The sequence below is a fragment of the Papio anubis genome, chromosome 5 (genome assembly GCF_008728515.1).
Source record: "Papio anubis isolate 15944 chromosome 5, Panubis1.0, whole genome shotgun sequence".
NCBI lineage: Eukaryota > Metazoa > Chordata > Mammalia > Primates > Cercopithecidae > Papio > Papio anubis.
In genome coordinates, this window is record NC_044980.1 from 113,621,671 (window position 1) to 113,643,668 (window position 21,998).

Here is a 21,998-nt window from a genome sequence, read left to right on the forward strand (position 1 = left end):
AGTTGTATCAAATAATGACTATCTTATGTGATATTGAAAATACAGTACTGAAGTTCTGGGTTTATAAAACGTTTCTTTTTCTAAGTGGACATATCTATCGGTTATTAGGGAATTAAAATTAGCTCCTCCATATGACTTCTCAGTAATTTTTCTGATTACCTAAACTCCAAATTTCAGCTATAGTTAGCTTTTCAATCTCTCATTTTTTTTAAATCTAAGTAATTTTAACTTTTTGCCATGTCTTCCTTTGTAAAGTCATTCCCAATGACTCTCCTCAGATGGGCTTTTGTTGTCTGCCTTCTGAAAGTTGCATTTGCCACCTGCCTACCTCTTGCCTTAGTTTCTACTCCATCCTGCCAATACCCAACAGAGAAAATTTCCTCTCACCATTTCATCTCAATCCAAAAATGTTGATGGTTTAGGACTGTCTGTTATTTAAAATTCTTACCTCTGGGCTTAGCAGTCCTAACAAAAACACCTCAAACTCTATCTTTATAATCTCCCAATCTAGCGACCCCAAACCTGAGAAGGCTGCTCCACCTGAGTAGTCTAATTACTGTTCCCCTGACATGCCTTGCTGCACCTTTTCCTGGACTTGTGACCCAGCCTGAAATAACTTCGTTTTGGAAGCCTTGCTCTGTAGATTTTCACCATTTATCTGAATCTTATCCTAACTTGTAAAAAAATCTATTCTAACCATATATATATAAAATCGGGGCGGTGACTCATGCCTGTAATCCCAGCGCACTGGGAGACCGAGGCGGGTGGATCACGGGGTCAGGAGTTCGAGACCAGCCTTGCAAAGATGGTGAAACCGCGTCTTTACTAAAAAAAATAAATAAATTTAAAAAATTTAAAAAAAAAATTAGCCGGGCGTAGTGGCGGGCGCCTGCAGTCCCAGCTGCTCGGGAGGCTGAGGCAGGAGAATGGCATGAACCCGGGAGGCGGAGGTTACAGTGAGCCGAGATCCTGCCACTGCACTCCAGCCTGAGTGACAGAGTGAGTTTCCATCTCAAAAAAACAAAAAACAAATAAACAAAAAACCCCACAGTGGTATAACGAGTACAACACAGGTAAAAATTCACAAACAAAACAAAAATATATAGAGAAAAAATAATTGGTAATTAAATAAATATAGTTTTGTAGTGTGCATATTTTCTTAAATTAGCACTATTATTAAAGGCAACACTTACCATACCTACTTTTACTAACAAGAAACTATAGGGTAAATAAAGTCGAAGAAATGTAAAATGATTAAATTGAATTCCTTCACTTTATTGACCTCTTAATAGGCTGAATAAACTTGTGAAAACACATGCACAGAAATGTAAGTTTCCTCATTTGAGATAAATTATATTCCTATTTCCTCCAACAAAGTGGTTCTCTAGAGAAGATGAACTGCTACAAAGTGGTGTGTTAGAATCTGAATCTTGGTTCAGAAGAGGTAACAAGAAAATTTGAGCTAATGATGTAAAATGCTGTAACATATTCAGAAAGTGCTCAACAAAAAGAAGGAGAGGAAGTGGAAAATGAAATTAAGAAATATACACTCACCACAAAAAATATATGTGAAGTAATGCATATGTTAAATCGCCCAATGTAGCCATTCCACAATGCATACATATTTCAAAACATGTTATACTTGATAAATACATATAAATGTTTTGTCTATTTAAATAAATAAATAAAAATGTTTATGAAAGAAATAAGCAATTAATATATTGTACTTAAAATTTGACCTGAACCAAGAAAATAAAAGTTAGGCCCTTAAATTAATGCATGAAGATTTAGTTACACTTTTATCACTTAGATTATAATATTTATGTTTACTTTTTTTAAACAAGTTTGAAAGGAAAACAAATTTGAAGATAGTCTCTACTTTGACTGACTTTATGTGGAGAAAAAGTTGCTTTTTCCTCTCAGAAGCAAATAGCTGATAAGAAGGATTTCTGAGACAGGTCCCTTGTATAAATGTTCCCATGAGGATGAGGCTTTTAGTTAGGTTTATATTTAGTCATTCAATTTCATGCATTTAAAGATCCATCTCATGCTAAACTCCATCCCAATCACTATGGTGATGTAGGTGGGACAAGAATGAGTACTCCCTGCTGGCAAATGATCTCCATGTCAGATACAAAGATAAAAATATAAGAGATAAATACAATTTGCAACTGGAATTGTACAGATGGCATTCTCCTTAAACCATCCTAAACCTGTCCACTTACTGGAATAAACACACAAAGTTATATGAGTTTTCTGCCCAGTGAGAAAATTCTGATAGTTTTAGTATGGTTATGTTCAGCATTTACATCAAATTTATTTTCTAAGCCTAGTGAACTGAAACCTCATGTTGTTTCATTTCCTGTGGAGTGCCGTCATGTGCACTGAATACACAGCATTCTTTCTTTTGTGTTTGATGAAATCACTTTGGTAAAGATACAGCTGCCATCCCAATATGTATTTGTTTACTGAATTCATAGAATGAACAATCAGATGTAAAATGCTTTATTGATTATCTTTTCCTATTCTCATGGCTTTGTCTATTGCTTTTCTTTAATGTGTTGTTCCTTGCAATGTTTGAAGAGATTGGAGTGAGATTTGAAAATACTATTTTTATGTCTGTGGTTCTCTGTGTGAGAGTTTTTTTATTGATAGTTAAAAAGTGTGACATTTACTTAGCATGCAGTTATAAAGGTTAGTCCTCATAGATTTCCTAATCCATGAAATGAGGAAAGTTATTCTGGATTTCTTATAATTTAAATCCCACATAAATAGCTGCCAATTACATAATATATCCCAATTTTTTGTACACAGAGATGAAATTGGATTTGTCAGTATGTGCTGTCTCTAGGTATTTTGGGAGCTTTTCTATAATGATTTAGATACTGAAGATACAGCTGGACTTAGGTAGACAAACAGAATTTTGGGCTTTTGTTTCTTTGTTTTTCCATTGTCAAAATTCAAACACAGAAGTTAACATAAGAAGCCTTTCTCTTAAGAGAACACAGGCTCCTTTCTAAACTGTAGAAAAGAGCTTTTTAAAAAAGGGGTATGGGAAACAAAAATTTTGTTGGTGGTGGAGAAGGATAAAAGATCCTTCTAGATTCTGAGCAGATAGTGCTATGAAAAACTGAGTTCCCATCCAATCTGGAATCTTGGAAATGGGCAGAGATGGGTGGAGGGGAGGCCTGGTTTCTATGAGTGTGGGAAACTGACATCATTGGCTTGAGGTTGTTTTCTTCTTTTCCCTCCTTTCCTGGCCTAGGGATGTGTTGCAAACCTGAAAGAATGCAGGGTTTCTATATAAATGTTGTACTATTTGCACCAAAGAGAACACGATTTTATTTTCCAGATGGAGAGATGAGCAAATCTAAGAATATATGTTCTAAAAATTCTTAGCATTTTATGGTATAGAAACTAGAGCACCAATGTACTCAGGAGTATTTTAAAACTCAAGAGCCTTATTTCTTTGCTTTCTGTTATATACCAATATGAATCATAATCCTCCCTAAACATCAGAATCACTTGGGAAGCTTCACACCCTGTTTCCCAAGCTGGACCAATTAAATCAGAATCTCTTTATGGTGGGTTCAGACATCAGTAGACTTCAAATGACCCAGGTGATTCTAGTATATCAGCAGAATTAATAATAATTAAATAACACAATACAGAGAATGGCACATCTGTTATTATTTTATCCTAATTGAGACAGCATAGAATCAGTACTTATGAAGCCTATTATGCGTTTTTTTCACCATATGTGTAAAAGACAAGAATGTACTAGAAATTTATATTTTAAAAAGCTTATGTGGAGCATTACAACCTTTTTTTAATTTAATATAGTATTAAAAAGTAATTCCTGGGCTAGAGATCCATTTAAGATTAGTTTAGAGTGGGAAATATATGACTTCCATGCATTACTTTAACACTTAAAGTTTCTGTGATTCACTGGCTCAATGTCCATTGTAAAAAAACGAGAATACATTTCAACAATAAATTGTTAAAAAGAGTGAAGTCTTAATATTTTGCATTCAAAGAATATCGCTTAGGTATCAGTAATATGCTTAGGTATCAGTAATTCTGAAATGATTATGTATATATAATGTTATGTTAATTATATGAAAATTATTCATTTATAGCTTTTATTCAGATATTCTGATGGTGCAGTTAAGCTAAACTATCCAATAAAATATCCCAACATTGTCAGAAATGTTATATTCTTCATGATATCCCTCAAATTTTTTCTATATATCATGTTGACAAATTATAATAAGCATATATATCTTAGTATGTTCCACATGTGCTTTTAAAAACTTTATCTGTTAATCTTTTAAATTTTTATTCTAGGGAAATCGAAGTCAATTTTCAGTGTTCAGGAAAATGATATTCTTCAATATCAAATATCCAAATGATATTTTCTGTTCATTATGTTTTTTCTTTATAATCAGCTTATATTTTCCACACTGGCTTTAACAAAATTTTAATTTTAATTTATTCTCATGTTTTTGTGGTCTCTAGCTAAGGCAATAAAAGTCATTTTCTGACATTCAGGATATAAGTTAATAACAACAACATTATATTCATTATGATCATTATGTATATTTGAATGTATAGTTAATATGAAAGATAGCAATAAGTATAAACAATTCACAGTGCTCTTCTCTGACTCTGTAGTAATTATTGGTAGAAATAAATATTGTCAGTTAATAAACTTGAACTGGAGCCTGGTACAGGATGATGTGGATAGAAAAAAAATTGTAACACATGAGAGCCTAAAAAATATGAATTATTCTAACAGCAAAGATCTTGGTACATCACTAGTTGCTTATTGCATAACAGAAAATGAACCTCTGAAAAAACCCATTTACTCAAAAATTCACATTGTATCTTTCATCATTGTGCTTTAACAGTCATATAACGAAGTTCAGAGACATGTAGTCTAATTAAATGGGTACAAAAATGGCTTCCAATGGCCTTACAAATGATCCCAGTAAATAATAACGAGAAAGACACCACATTAATGAAAATGACAATTTTATTCTTTTGTGCTCAAAGAACTACTTGAAAGAAGGGTTTCTCTGGTTTAACTCTGTATTACCTTTAGATTAAGATGGACTTCACGATTTTACATTTGATAGCTGCTAAGCAAGTCATCACCATGCCTCCTGATGTAATGACATGTAGATATTCTTACCTCTTGATTTTTGTCAGTTCCTAAAGAAGAAACTAGCAGTTTGACTTTGGGGACACATTTTCACTCTCTGCTTGAAATTTATGTTAATATTTGAGCTGAAGACCTTTTGCTTTTTCTGGCCAGGTTGCAGCCGTCAAAGTCCCGTCATTGTTATTGGCGTTAATGTGCACACCATTCAGGCCGGCTCAGTGGATAGAAATAGAACTTGCTGATATGCTCCTTCAGTCTGTTTCTTCATTTAACAAAACAGCAAACACACAAGGAATTTTTTTTTAAGTTGTTCAACTGCCATATCACACCATTATACCTGATCTTTGAAAAGAGACATTTTGTGTTTTCAAGGATCTCCATTCAGAGAATTCTGTGGTTCGAAAGACAGGGGTCTGAGAAAAAGTAACATTTATTAAACAACCATTTTATGCAATGTTGAGTATTTTACATATGTTACTTTTATTCCCATAACAACTCTTTTAAAATAAAAATTGCATAGGACAGGTTAAACAGACAAGAAAGATTTTATTCAAACGGTGTCAAGATAAGATTAGTTCAATAAGGGAGAAAGATTGAACTCAACTTCATGGAGACAAAAGACAGGCTGTTTTTGCCGCTGCTGTAAGCTATTGTGGGAAGGAGGTTGGTCAATGTGATTAGGCCATCTGTGTTTGCTAATGACCACTTATTAAAGTTAAGCTCTTACCCTCTGATAGACACTGGGATATAGGGAGTTTATATATAGCGACACTATCTTTTTTGATGATTACATTTCAAAGGAATGGTTCCCAGATTGAGAAAGATCTTCCTAGGTTGTAAAACTGGAAAGAGGCTGGGAGAAAAACTACATCTCAAAGGAGCAAGGAAAATCTACAATTGAAGGATTTCTAAACTGCTCTAAGAAAAGGGATGTCAGAGGCTTGTAGTCTTATTTAACATTTAGAAGAGCTTAGGGGACTGTGAAGGCCATCGTGTTCACCATTAAAGTTACTTACTAAGAGCCTGAGGCTTGGAGGTTTTACTTTTGCTTGCCCTAGTCTCCCAGCTATTACGGGACGGAGTAAAGACATGACCGTAATTCTGATATGCTCCAAAGCTTGTGACCTTACCAGTACACTTCAGGCTTACAAAAGTCCTCCATGGGAGGAGAACGCTGGCCCAAATAGGAGGGATTGTCACATAGTGGGTCCCAAAGCTCTTCTAGATACTTTTGGAAAAATAAACTTCTCTCTAAGGAAGTTCTGTTCATTTAAAACTATTGTAAGCTACATGTTCTATGGCTTTCAACAACTGGAATGTTTCACTGACTTAAAAACAGATGACGCTTTAAAGGAGGAAGAGCCATATAATCTGCCTGACTGTTATGTTCCATGTTTTTAATAATGGTTTCTTACAGACAGCACATGAGTCTCTTAGGATATTTATGACATAGCTCTAGGAAATTTCCATTTACCCTCTTAAATGAAAATTTGTTCTGCACTACTCAAGAGTTAAGACACTATTCTTGATAGGTGAAGAAGAAAATAACAATTAAAGACAATTATTTCAATTGTTAGTAAAGAGAATTTCTTTTATTAAAACCTTAAGGGAAACACGCTATGAAAAAGTTGCCAGGTGCTCTGAAGGGGCAATTCACTTGCATATGAGGATGAGGCTTGTCAGCTGGGAAAACATCCTGGGATCAGATCCGGGTGGTGGGCTATAAACCAATGGCCTAGTGAGACAGAAGTCTTCATCTCATTTAATTACTGTTTAGCTTTTAGCTTCTGAGAATGAAAAAAAAAAGTGTATATTTTCTCTGTACAGGATCAGTGTACATGAAAAGATAAATATTTTCACCATAATAATTTGTCTTGATTTTTAATGTAACAAATTATAACTATCTAATTTGTCAGTATTTCTGACAGTGAAAACACCTTTCTCATCCCAGTTAAATCTCCTAAATTTAGTAGCCTTCAGGGTTGTACATTTGCCTTTCCCAGTCATGCATTTACTATAAAGTAGTCAATGTTGTTCATTACTCCTGCTCTTTATCTTAGGTTACATGAAAGACAAAAGTTCCTCTTCGTAGTAATGAATTTATCCAAAACTTTAAAAGTTAAATCAAATGCTCTAGTTATGGCTAGCAGTTATTTATCTCAACTTTTCAACAGAGTGGTGATTAGTTGCTTTTATTCTCTTTTTATAAAAGCAGTAATGAGCTCCTGGTTGGATTTTAATTGTCAGGAAATTATTTCCTTAGGATATCTTGCATGAAATTACCTCAAAACATCTTTACTTGAATATGTGAATATTCCAGTAAACGTCAGACAGGAAAAGCTAAAAATGTTATTAATGTTGAGGAAATAAAAGGGAAAGTGTAAAGGAGACACTTGTAATTTTATGAAGTAAGTGTACAAAGCAATTATCAAATTATGTAAACATTAAAGAAAGATATTCGTGGATTAAGTATGTCAGTTTCAGAACCCAATCCTACCAAAGGAGACCAGAATTAAACTAAGTGTACATGCACAACTTAAATTTTTTTAAGAGTTTGTGGAAATAGAGAGCAGAGTTAAAGAAGGTTCCTGAGCACTATTAAATGCATTTAGTTTAAATTAGCACTTGGTTATGGTGGAATCCCTGGGCCATTCTTAATTGATCATCTACAAATGATGCCAAAACTTGCAGGAAGTCTCTGCAGGAAAGAGTTTTATTGTTTGTTCAAAATATGTTCTGAATTTATCTTTACTCTTTGGCACATTCTTTTTATTGATGATGATGATGATGATGATGATGATGATGATACAGAATCTCGCTCTGTTGCCCAGGCTGGAGTGCAGTGGCGCGATCTGGGCTCACTGCAAGCTCCACCTCTCGGGTTCCCGCCATTCTCCTGCCTCAGCCTCCCAAGTAGCTGGGACTACAGGCGCCCGCCACCACGCCCAGCTAATTTTTGTATTTTTAGTGGAGACGGGGTTTCACCGTGTTAGCTAGGACGGTCTCGATCTCCTGACTTCCTGATCCACCCGCCTCCGCCTCCCAAAGTGCTGGGATTACAGGCGTGAGCCACCGTGCCCGGCCTGGAACATTCTTTTTAAAAATTCTTATAATTATATGTAATTGTATATATTATGGGCTCTTTCTGGGAAAAAAAAAATGAAAGAAACAGTTTTATTAACATGAAACACCAGATAAAATCCCTTGATCTTAGCATAATATTTTTAAACCAAACAATGGCTTGATTTAAACAGTATTTATTTTGGTGATGGTTTGTTTTTAAACTCAAAGTGGCCTGGTACAAGTTGATGGTATTTGAGGGTTTTGCACTGGTAAAATGCTTGTGCTTCTAGAAGCAAATACCAATTTAGAAATACCATGGCTATCTTGAAATAAGGATACTGTTTCTACCATGATTATGGAGTCTGAATTATAGGCACCTCCAAACACAGTCCTACAATCAACAAGTTCTTTCCAATGAAGTTCTTTCAATCTGTATTTTGGAAGGGTTACAATTTATGTTTCCCTGTACGGTGTTTTTCTCTCAGGTTAATGTTAATTGTAAGCGTTCCAAAATATAGTTTTTAAGATGCAATTAAGCTTCTTAATTTTATTTTGCAATGTTATTTTTTAAAAAACAATTATATGGATACACATTAGTTGTTCATATTTATGGTGTACATGTGACATTTTGATATAAGCATGTAATATGAGATGATCAAATCTAGGTAATTGTGATATTCATCACCTCAAACATTTATCATTTCTTCATGTTGTGACCATTCTAGATCTTCTAGTTTTTTGAAATATACAATGAATTATTGTTAACTATAGTCTCCTCTTAGTCTATCAAACACTAGAGCTTATTCTTTCTATCTAGCTATATTTTTGTACCCGTTAACCAAACCCTCTTCCTCCCTACTCTTTATTACCGTTCCCAGCCTCTGGTAACCAACATTTCACTCTCTACCTTCATGGGATCAGGTTTTTTTCAGCTCTCACCTATGAGTGAGAACATGGGATAGTTGTCTTTCTGTGTGTGATTTATTTCACTTGACATAATAACCTCCAGTTTCATCCATGTTGCTTTAAATGACAGGATTTCATTCTTTTTATTGCTCAATAATATTCCCTTGTATTTAAATATCACATTTTCTTTATCAGTTTATCCATGATGGTCACTTAGGTTGATTCTATATCTTGGATATTGTGAGCTGCAATAAACACAGGAGCGTAGATATGTCTTCAATATATTGATTTCCTATCTTTTGGATATATAACCAGCAGTGAGATTGCTGGATCATGTGGTAGTTCTACTTTTAGTTTTTTGAGGCTTCTCCATACTGTTTTTCATGATGGCTGTACAAATTTACATTCCTAACAACAGTATATGAGCTTTCCCCTTTTTCCATATCCTGGCCAGCATTTGTTATTTTCTGTCTGTTTGATAAAAGTCATTTTGACTTGGATGAAATGATATCTTTTTATCTTGTGAATTTCCCTGATGATTTTACATTTCTCTTGATGATTAGTGATGTTTAGCATCATAGCTCTAGTGGTACAATCGGCTGGTGCACAGTACATACAAGGCTTTTTAAAAAAATTATCATTTTAGTGGGAGGAAAGGGGAGGATCTCAAAGTTGTTATTGGTTACTGAAAACCTCATAGGCTCTAGCTACTCTTCCCATAATATCCAGTGGAAAAAAAAATACTCGTTATGGAGGCATGTGAACAGCAGGAAAGTTTATAGACCCTCTAAAAGGATTAAAATTAGAAATATTTTTAAAAATTTTAGCCAGCTTGTCTGAACTACCACATGCATGGTAGCTCACCGACCTCACTCCAAGTTACACTCTAGTCTGTTATTACAGATGTCTCTATAGAACTTATTGCTGCTGTATTAGTTATCTATTGCTGCTGTAACAAGTATGACAAGATTGGTGGCTTAAAAGGACACAAATGTATTATTATTATTTTTAAAATTCAGCCCCATGGTGATTGTTAGAAATTGCCAGTGTCAAATATCAGACTTCAAGTCATCATGGTGAGATATTGAGAAAAGTTTTCGATTAGCAAGAATCATACCTTGGATAAACCTCAGTGGGTATAATACTGCCTCTTTGTGAAGTTTGTATTATAATTCTTATACACAGAAGTCTAAAATGGGTTTCACTGGACTAAAATAAAAGAATTGATAGGGCTATGGTCCTTTGTGGAGAATCCACTCCCTTTTTTTTTTCCCCAGCTTCTAATGGCAACCTGCATTCCTTGGCCCTTGGTCTGTTCCTCCATCTTCAAAGGCAGCAAAAGACTGGTTAAGTCTTTCTCACATTGTATCACTCTGACTCTGGGTCTTCTGCCTTCCTCTTCAACATTTAAAATTCTCTTGTTATATTGGTCTCATTGGATAATGCAGAAAAAATTTTTTCCCATCTCAAGGTTAGTAGATTAGCAACTTTTATTTCATCTGCAATTTTAATTCCCCTTTGCCATATAACAGCATATTCATGGATTATGGGGATTAGAATGTGGGCATCTGTGGAGAGCCATCATTCTGCCTAACACAACTACAATTGTTTAACTTCTAGTTTACTTGTTTTTTTTCTGTTTTCTCCCACCAGAGTATAGACTCAGTGTAGAGTCGTAATCATGTCTGTCTCTTTCATTTTCTCCTGATTGATTGGATGAAGACCGAATAGAGGAATGAAAACAATATGAGGTGTCTAATGTGCTGTTTTCTATGATTTTAGCTTGCCAGATTAATACTACTACTCTATGCTGATTAAGAACTATCTGAGATTTACCCAAAGGTTCAGCAGAAGGATATTAATCAGTATGTCACTTTATTACTCATAAAATTTAGATATGTGATCTGGGCCATATAGTCCTATAGATACATCTTTCCTGGATTGGACCCACTTGGCCACCAGTTCTGAAGCTGCCTGAAGCTGTGCTGGACAAAATCCTGCTTTTATTATAGATTCAAGCCTTGTAGTGCATAAGAGATAGTCCATGAGAGAGTCTATGATCTGCAAAGGGGAGAGCTTAAGCCAAGAATGATCTTCCTTTCTTCCAAATTCACCAGATATCTTGCACTTGTCTTTACAGGGAGGGATAAGGGATTTACAGAGAGAGGCCAGGAATGTTACTCTGTGGAGCCCCTCCTATGGACATTTGAAGTGAGAGGAAAGGCAGTTATTATGTTAGCCTTAATTTGACCACCTGTGTATTATATTTTTCCTCTGATTAACAAGTTTCTGATTGTATGTTGTTAGTGCTCTGTATATCACTGATGGCTGGGCTAAATTCAGACTTTTTTATCACATAAATTTGAGGTATACAACATGATGTTTTGGTATACGTATACATAGTGAAATGCTTACTACACGTAAGCAATTTTACATACCCATCACCTTCTGTAGTTACCTCTTTTGTGCGTGGTAAGATAACTTAAAATCTACTCTTTAGCAAATTTTCAATATACAATAAAAAATATGCAATAATACAATACTATTAACTATGGTTTTCCTATTGTACATCAGATCTCTAGACTTATTTATTCTACATAAATGCAAGTTTGTACTCTTTGACCTACATCTATACATATCTTCCCCACTGTTGTACTGTTTCTATGTATTTGACTTTTTCTCTTCTTTCTTTCATTTTATTTTTTAGATTCCACATATAAGTAGGACTATGCACAGCAAAGGAAGTAATCAACAAAATGAAAGGGAGCCCTACAGATTGGGAAAAATATTTGTGAACTATATATCTAACACAGGTATATACATATATGTTTAATATTCAAAATATATAAGAAACACAATTCAATAGTAAAAGAAAAAAAATCCAATTTTAAAATGGGGAAAGGATCTGAATTAACATTTTTTCCAAAGAAGACCTACAAATGACAGATATATGAAAAGGTGCTCAACATCACTAATCTTCGCTAATATTTAGGGAAATGCAAATCAAAACCACAATGAGTTATCATTTTGTACTTGTTGGCTGCTATTATCAAAAAGTCAATTGATAAGTGTTGGCAAGAGTACTGAGAAAAGGGAACCCTTGCACACTGTTGATAGGAATATAAATTGGTACAGCCATTATCGGAGACAATATAGAGGTTTCTTAAAAAGTTAAAAATAGAACGGTCACATGACCTAGCATATACATATACAACCAAAGGAAATAAAATTAGTAACTTGAAGAGATATCTGCCCTCCAGTCTTCATTGCACCATTATTCACAATAGCCAAAATGTGAAAACAACCTGGGCTCATGGACAGATGAATGGATAAAATATTGTGAGGCACAACAGACAAACACACACATACACACACACACACACACACACAGATATTACTTAAAAAAGAAGAAAATACTGCCATTTGTGACAACATGGATGAACTTGGAGGGCACAATTCTAAGTTAAATAAGCCAGACATAGAAATAAAAATACTGCATAATTTCACGTATGTGTAAAATCTCTTTTCAGACTCTTGTAACCTAGATACATAAATGTAGCATAGTATATCTATAATCTGTGCATATGCAAGGCTTTCAACTTTCCTTTCATGGGCTAGGGAAAGAACATCCTGACTAATCCAGACATGTTTTCAGGTACACAGAAGAATTTTTTTTTTTTTAATAAGAAACAGTAAATATAAAATGAAAACATTTTTTTCTTGATCTTTATAGTTCTCCATTTTGAAAAGTAGTAAAATCCATATTATGTGTGGGAAACAGCAATTCACAATCAGAAAATTTGTGAAGTTTTGATTTTAAAACTTGTGTGATTAAACCATTCATATTGTGGACAAATAATCTGAGTCTGAAAGGCAGTAAGTAGCTTGCCCAAGTTTTCATAGCTCCACAGTGACCCAGAGTTAGAACCAAGGCCTTTTCCTCAGTAGTTTTTCCTCTTTTTCTGTTTGTTTCATAGTACATCTTTTTATATGATAATTTTAAGATTAATAATTGTTAAGATTAATAGTATATGGCTACTATAACAATTTGAGCATTTAAATATGTAATAGTACAATTAATTAATAAGAATATATTCAGAGTGCCATGAAAGCATGTGAATGCACTTTAACTTTCAAAGCAATCTTTTTCCAAGTGGTTCTCCTATATCAAAAACCAGATTTATATTAGAAAACTGCTCCCTGTTCAAAGTTTTGATACATTTCCAAGACACATGAAAATTCCTAGTGTTCTTAGATTTATATACTTGATATTTTATAATCAGCAAACAATTTATAAGGAAAAATTCCGTAACTTAATTTTTTTCAGGAAAACGATTTCTTCTTTGTGCTTGATATATTTATAATATGATATTAAATCATAATATTAAGTTCACTAAAAGAAATAGCCAAAATGCTAAGTGTGATTGTTATAGTTGATAATTAATATTGAGCAATTTATTAGAACATTTATTAAAATCAAATATAAAAGAACATAATGTGAAATATATAATTTGAACTAATTTAATATTCTGAGAAAGAAAGTACTGTGATCAAAATTACCTTTTGCCAAAATTGATTTGGAGTGGGAGGTATAGAAATTTATTGGTTGCCTGTGTATAACTCCTGTAAGTGACAACCTTGTTTACATTTTCAACTCTGAAATGCAAATCAAAACCACAATGAGATACCATCTCGCACCAGTCAGCATGGAGATTATTAAAAAGTCAAGAAACAATAGATGCTGGCGAGGCTGTGGAGAAATAGAGATTTTTTACACTTTTGGTGGGAATGTTAATTAATTCAACCATTGTGGAAGACAGTATGGTGATTCCTCAAGGATCTAGAACCAGAAAATGCCATTTGATCCAGCAATTCCATTACTGCATATATACCCAAAGCAATATAAATCATTCTACTATAAAGACACATGCACACATATGTTTACTGCAGCGCTATTTACAATAGAAAATACATGGATCAACTCAAATGCCCGTCAATGATAGACTGGATAAAGAAAATGTGGTACATAGACACCACGGAATACTATGCGGCCATAAAAAGGAATAAGATCATGTCCTTTGCAGGGACATGGATGAAGCTGGGAGCCATCCTCCTCAGCAAACTAACACAGGAACAGAAAACCAAACACTACATGTTCTCACTCATAAGTGGCAGTTAAAAAATGAGAACACATGGACACAGGGAGGGAAACAACACACACCAAGGCCTGTTGCGGGTGGGGGATGAGGGGAGGGAACTTAAAGGACAGGTCAACAGGTACAGCAAACCACCATGGCACACGCATATCTATGTAACAAACTTGCAAGTTCTGCACATGTATCCCGGAACTTAAAAAAAAAAAAGAAGTCGTAGTCGTAGCCAAGGTCATCTAGATTTTCTCTTCTGTTATCATCTCCTCTGTTGGGAGTTTATAGTTTTCTATTCTACACTTAGATCTGTGTTCAATAAAACTTTATTTACAGACACTATAAAAAATAAATACATTTTGAATTCTGAATGATGATTCTAAAATTAATTATTGGATTTTATTATGAGTGGCACAAAGCACTGTGGAAAAGTCCATGGAAGCTTTTATTATTTCAATGTTTCACATTCGTAGCCCTTACTACTCAATGAAAACTATACAAACACACACATTCTATTTATGGCTTAATTGGGTATTAAGTAAGCTATAACTGAATCTTTCACAGGTGCATTCAAAAGTCAAACTTGAATGAAAATATTTTTGATGATAATTCTTCATATGTATTAATATGATCTCTGTTGAGGACTATTGTATCTTAACAAAATTTTTATCAATGCCTTCTGCAATTTCATTTCTGAATTTCATTTCAAATTTCAAATACCGAATTATTTTGCCCTATGATAGTCTGATTATCATGTTAAAACAAATAAAGAAAGTAAAAGCAGTGGTGGGATGTATGAAAATCAAAATAACTTAAACTGCTTGGTATTTTTTCTTTCGTTATTTTTTATGTTTGGACATCTCAGGAGATACAGTATATTGGGAAGTTTACTGCTGTCCCCCTCCTCAATATCTTCTCAGATGAAGAGTAAATAGAAATCATACGGGGAGACATTTATCAAGGCTGGCTGCTTTGCTCACATAGGCCTTCTCTCTACAGAGTAGATGTTGAAACTCCACTCCCCTTTTGCTCGCTGTGCACCAGAAAAATCTCTCTCCTTTATGGAATTCTGAACATCAAACTAGGGTTTAGGCTTCAGCAGTGGCAAGGATTAGTTCAGCCACCAATATATCTCATCTGCATTCATATTACAAATTTAAACAGCAACAACAACAGCAAATCAGGAGAGTCTAGAAAAAGCAGCTCCAGAAATTGTACAACATGAGGAAATGTACATCACTAAATCATTTTCTCCCACGGCTTTGCTACAGTTACTCAACATATATTTATTGGGGTCCTTCTTTGTCAAACCCTTTTCTAAATCCCCACCCTCCTTGACTCTGTGACCAGCAGAGTTCTGTCTTCCTGCCTATGTGACTGATTTTCTCAGGTAGCAGCCCTGATTTCCTCTTGCTCTTTGAATCAAGTGAATTCCATCTCTTTTGTTTTCAACCCTTCTCATTTTGTCAAGGATATATATATTTCCACGATCTACTCCATAAACCAGTATTTGAGGAGCATTAGCACTTTATCACCCTTTTACATGTTTTTCTTCTTTCCTACCCCAGCTGTTTCAGCAACCATATCACCAGCCCTAGCCCTTTAAAGACAAAATTGTGTTTTAATCTGCCTGGTACCACCAGTGGCTCACATAGTTCCTGAAATGGATGCAAGGCTTAATACATGGGGGCTGAGCATGGTGGCTCACGCCTGTATTCCCAGCACTTTGGGAGGCCGAGGTGGCAGATCACCTGAGGTCAGGAGTTCGAGACCAGCCTAGCCAACATGGAGAAACCCCATTTCTACTAAAAATACGAAAATCTGGGTGTGGTGGCGGGCGCCTATAATCCCAGCTACTCGGGAGGCTGAGGCAGGATAATCACTCGAGTCAGGGAGGCAGAGATTGCAGTGAGCTGAGATTGTATCACTGTACTCCAGTCTGAGCAACAGAGAGAAACTCCATCTCAAAAAAGGAAAAGAAAACAAAACAAACAAAAATCACGGTCCTTGAATGAATGAGTAGAATGCAGGAGTGAGTGAATGAATCAGGATTCCTTAGCATTTAGTCTATACCAGGCAATGTGCTGGTACAGGTGAGGAAGATGGATGTGGCTCATATACTCAGTGAATTTACAATCTAACAATTTTTCATGACCTTGTCACTCATAGTTTGACAAGTATTTTGATGTTAAGTTGTTTTGTTATAATGCTGTGATGAATTTATTACTAAAAAATGTTTTTCTACACTAATAATTTGGAATACATTTTCAGTTATAGAATTGGATGAAAAAGTACAAACACTTTAAGGTTTAACTATTTACTATCTCCTCCACTTTCCATGTATTAATAAAATAAAGATTTCTAACTAGTGGCAGATTCTTGCATATGTCTTTAGCCAGAGGAAAAATAATTCTAAAGGGAAATTTTATAGTTGCATATATTTTAGTTCTGATCTAGTCATTGTTTCTGATATTTTCTAGTTATCCTTGATTATTTATTTTTGAAACCTTCTAAAGAAGCTGATGAAAATGATGATTTGGTTAATAAACTCATGCAGAAGAGATTTGCATAGAAATCACAAAGCTACTTCTTACACCTGTGTATTTTCAATTTTCTACTTATCCACTGGCTGCAAACAAAATAACAATGCTGTCTGTCACATATGCAGTCCTTTTCTTCTTGCCTGGTAATAATCTAGAAAGATGATGGCATTTGACTTAAAAGGAAAAAGGGCTAATCTGAGCATTGTGCTATATTTTCTTTGAGAAGAATCTGATGTAATATCCTACCTCATCTGCCACTCTCTGTGAATCTGTGCTCCTTATAAATCAGTGTTTGAAAATAAATCACACTGTCTAGCATCAAGAGACTGTTAATTAAATTTGAATGTCACAACGAAAACTTTATAAACAACTATTGAGGTTTTATCTTTTAATATCAGAATCTAAATAGAAATACTTAGTGATGTTTGCTTTATACAGTTAACTGAGCCTTACATTCAGTACTAAAAATTTAAAGTAGCAGCAATTTAATATTCTGCTTTTTTCCCTCCTCAATCTAAAAATTTATTGTGATTAAGACAAAAGATAAATGCCTTGTGGATTCAACCCATCATCTTTATAATGCACTACACTTCTTGGAACATTATTGAAAGTTCATACTGAGAGTGGAGGAGTTTCAAAAATCCCATAATGTGCCTCACTAATGCATGAGATAATATTTCCATGAAATTTTCCCATCTAATATTCACATCCTGCAGTGAAACCTAGAGTTTAATATTCATTTACCATTTCTGTGGTGCTGCTTAATTAAGTGGAAAAAATCTATGTCATGTAAGACACCTCTGACTTCAAGTATCAGAAAACACCAACATACTGGCTTAAACATAGAGAAAATTAATTATCTTTCATACCAAGAGGACACACAACTCTGGGAATGGTGATTCAGGAGCAAATAATACAGGCAAGAAACCAGGTTTTTTAACCTTTATTTTCTCTGGCAAACTCCCTTTACAATTGCTAAGTCCTTGCCCCGTTATAGATATCACCTACAGACTCCAAAGTCTCCGAAGGAGCAGTAGTCAATTCTTTCTTGTGTGTGTGTTTTTAAGGCTTATTAAATATTTTTTCAGAAGTCACCCAGGAGGCTTCCCCTATATTCTCATTGTCCAACATTGTGTCTACCACCTATACCTAAACCAGTCGTTAGAAATAGAAGTGAACTACGATATGTAGTTACAATCCATGGTTTCCCCTGGTCCAGGAAAACCATCACTCAGCCATGGATTACATAGTGCATGGGGGTGAACCTAGAATATAATCAGGACTTTCTTACCAATGAATTATAGGGGTTCAGCTTTAGGCAGGCAGGCAAATATTACCTCAAAAATTAAACTAGATTCTGTCCCTAAAGTATTTTACAGTGTAGTGTGGGGAGCTAATGAAACAATAAATGATTGTAACCATTACCACAATGTATACCACTAATAGAATGCAACTGGGGCTCTCATTGAAGAAGGGGCATGTAATTTTAGACTAAGGGGAGTAGTCAGAGGTAGTACAGCTGAGGAGAAGATTAGAGGACAGATATTATTGCTACCTGATTATAAATGAATGCAGTTTGGGCAATATGTCATGATTTTCTTCTGTGCATTAAGTTTTGACAAAATTGTGTAAGGTATCTTAAAGATTTTTGTTATTGTTTCAGTTACAAGTAAAATATCATTGTTATATACTTTTCTTGGGATATATATTTACAAGTAAGATGAAATCTAAATCTTCATTATATTGTTAGATTTTATTTTTTCAAACCTGGTGAGTTTCATTGATGAGAGTGCTAATGACAATAATGATAGATAATCATAGTGTTACAGATAGATGTGATGGCATTTTTGGTTTGATTGTGTATAATGTCAGATCAATTGCAGAAAATATTTTACTCTAAGGTTTTGTGTTGGTATACTAAACATCATTAAACTATTACACAATAAATTGACTCCATCAAGGTAATTTTCAATTATACTGTCATGTAAATAGTAGAAAACAGGTTGTCTTTTTAAATTTTTCTGTTATAATCACAAAAGGACAGAGAGATAGATATGAGGTTCTGGACTTGTTGCTGATGGGGAGATTTTTATGCTCATTAAATCCATTTTTGAATAGTACTATGATTTGAGGCATATTGCATAACAACCAAATAAGCCGGTTGTCTGATGAAATGCATATATCCAATTCTAGGTAAAACTAAAAATTAGCATGGCAACTCTAAGAGAAAAGCTTTAATTTAAATTTTCTGTTTGTAGAAATGTTCAAATAAAATAGATTAATGACACAGATATTACGACCCTTGTCTTTGGCACATCTTAGATTCAGTTAAGTTTATTTTTAAAAAATTATTGTATCTTGAGCTCACATATGAATTTATGTTAAGTGAGAATGACATATGTTATATCTAATTGATTTGACATCCCTGAAAATTGTATAACATTTATCTAAAATAAAATATTTACCAAATTTGTTCTTAATTTGGAAGAAGTCATAGCATATATTGCCTAAAAATTAAAGAAACTTATATAAACCCCTTCATATAGTGGAAGGTTTTATCAGTTACTTAGATAGGCCCAAAGTAGAGCAAACATTTATTATATACTGTATATTATTTTATTGATATTTCATTTTGTCAACTGGTGGCAAAAGTGAAGTAATTATTCATAGCCATAAGAATAATAGTCTTGCCTCCTATCTCCTGACTTGCTAAAGGGGACCTCAGTCTCTGTGAATGTGGCACATCAAACTCAGGATTCAGCATGTTCTCTACTTTTATGTCCCTACTTATTTCACCTTTTCTTCCTTCCTTTTTCATTTCCATCATTTTTCTTTTTTGAATTTTTATTCTGCTATCTACCAAAACTAAAGTTTATTAAATTTCCATTTGACCCATTACCATCTTCTTCATCTTTTCCAAATGAAAATATGTGCATCTTTCTTCTACATATAAACAAAATGAAGTCCTCCCAACCCTTTCACATGCTTTAATTCATGAAATGTCGGAGAATATTAGTTCTCACCCCAAGACACATCAGAATTGTTCTAACATTCACATAACTGGTCTCAATATCTGTCTATTTTTTCTGGCTTTATCAATTTATAGTAAAATTATTTTTGGGTGGATAGTTGATATCCACCCTCATTTCTCTTCCCTACTTTTTGATCAGGAGATTATAAAACTCTTGAAATGTGGAAAATAAATATGTTGCCTGAATAATTGATTCAAAATAACAGAAAATTCTGCATTATGCAGTTTGATTATATTTGTATGTGTTCTATATTTAAGGCAAATGTTTTCTCAAAGTGTCTCTTGAACAGTTTTATGATGGATTTATATTTTTCCCATTTCATAGTTTTACTTAAATTAACTGTAAGTGTTAATTTTTGGGGTAAAAAAGATGGAATATTCAAATACCCTATCCTTCAGAGTTCATCAGTATGAAAGAGGAGTCTCCCATATCTCAGAGAACTATGGTAATCTTCCAATGATAATTAAAGCATTATCTCATTTCATCATTTCATCATTCATCTCACCATTTCCTGGAAAAGGTTATGCTGGTGACCATCATCATATGGAAACTTTTGAACATCATAATTTCTTGTCCAAATTACACATGTAAGTGTATGCTCCATAAATAGTTGTTGAATAAAATGTATGGAATTCAATTATCCATTCATCCATTTATTAAATAAGACTTTACTGAGTGGCTATTATTTACTACAGATTTTTCTAAGCACATAGAGATACACCAGTGAACAAAACAGATATTCGTGCCCTTGTCGAAGCTTATCTTAGGGGGAAACATAATCAATTACATAATAAACATTTAATAATTACATTATATGGGGTGTTGTAAGGTGATAAATTCAATAGAAAAATACGTACAGATCAGGGTGAGATGATCTAGAATGACAGGTTAGGAAGAAGGGGCATATAATTTGCAATTTGAAGTAGCGGTATCATGTTTGACCTCAGTGAGGAGATCATCTTTTCAAGCTAGAACTTGGAAGCAGCTGAGAGACTAAGCAATGTAGTTATATGCATTATGGACTTTGGAGTCAGAGAGAAAAGCAAATGTGGAATCCCTAAAGAGGCAACACCCTTGAGTGTTTGAGAAAGAATAAGGAGTTCAGTGTGCCAAATTGTTGTGAGCAAGTAGTGGAAGGAAGCCACATTATATGGGACCTTCAAAGCCATTGTAAAGTTTCTGGGTTTTATACAGAAAACTAATGTGAACTGACTTACATTTTAAAATTATTGCTCCTGCCTCTGTGTTGAGAATATACTATAAAGAGGAGGAATTCAAGACGGAACAGCAGTTAAGTGGCTATTATAGCAATTCAGACAAAAAAATGGTGCTTGCACCAGATAGCCCAATTGGAAGTTATAAAATCTGTTAGTATTCTTTTTTTATTATTGCTATGCTTGGATACATGTGGGATACATATGCAGAACATGCAGGTTTGTTACGTATGTATACACGTGCTTTGCTGCACCCACTAACCTGTTATCTACATTAGGTATTTCTCCTAATGCTATCCTTCCCCTAACCCCCTACCCACCAACAGGCCCTGATTTATGATGTTCCCCTCCCTGTGTCCATGTGTTCTCCTTGTTCAACTTCCACTTATGAGTGAGAGCATGTGACTTGATATTCTGTTCCTGCGTTAGTTTGCTGAGAATGATGGTTTCCAGCTTCATTCATGTCCCTGCAAAGGACATGAACTCATCCTTTTTTATGGCTGCATAGTATTCCATCTGCTAGTATTCTTATAGAGCCAAGATTTCCTAGGTTGTGAGAGAAAAAGAAAAGACTCAGATACTATCGTTCTGTATATCTCAGGGTTAAGCATTCTCTTTAAGAACAACACAGAAATCTAAAAATGAGGTAAGCTCTTGGCAAGATATATTATGTTGAACTTTAATGTAATAAATTATAGGATTTATAGAGTCAACAGCCACAACAACTGTGGTTCACATTTATTGAATGTATAGTAAGGTCCAGACTTTGTAGGAAATGTTCTTACACATGTTATATCTTTCAGTCATTTACAATATCTGAGGGTTCTAGTATTTTTCTATCTCAAGCCAATGGAAAATCCCAATGTAAAAAAGTATGAAATCACTAAAATTCTGGTAAAAGAGCTAATGAACAGTCCTGATAGCTCAGT

The 21,998-nt window shown here is 34.3% G+C and overlaps 1 protein-coding gene and 1 non-coding gene across 2 annotated transcripts in view; one reads left to right on the plus strand and one right to left on the minus strand.

The window, feature by feature from the left end:
* PRR16 (proline rich 16) overlaps window positions 1-21,998 on the plus strand; it is a 307,448-nt gene that overhangs the window by 217,909 nt on the left and 67,541 nt on the right. The gene's annotated exons all lie outside the window — the stretch shown is intronic.
* On the minus strand, window positions 10,152-10,295 carry LOC116275201. Its single transcript, XR_004184145.1, has one exon. It is a non-coding gene; the product is annotated as a U4 spliceosomal RNA (small nuclear RNA).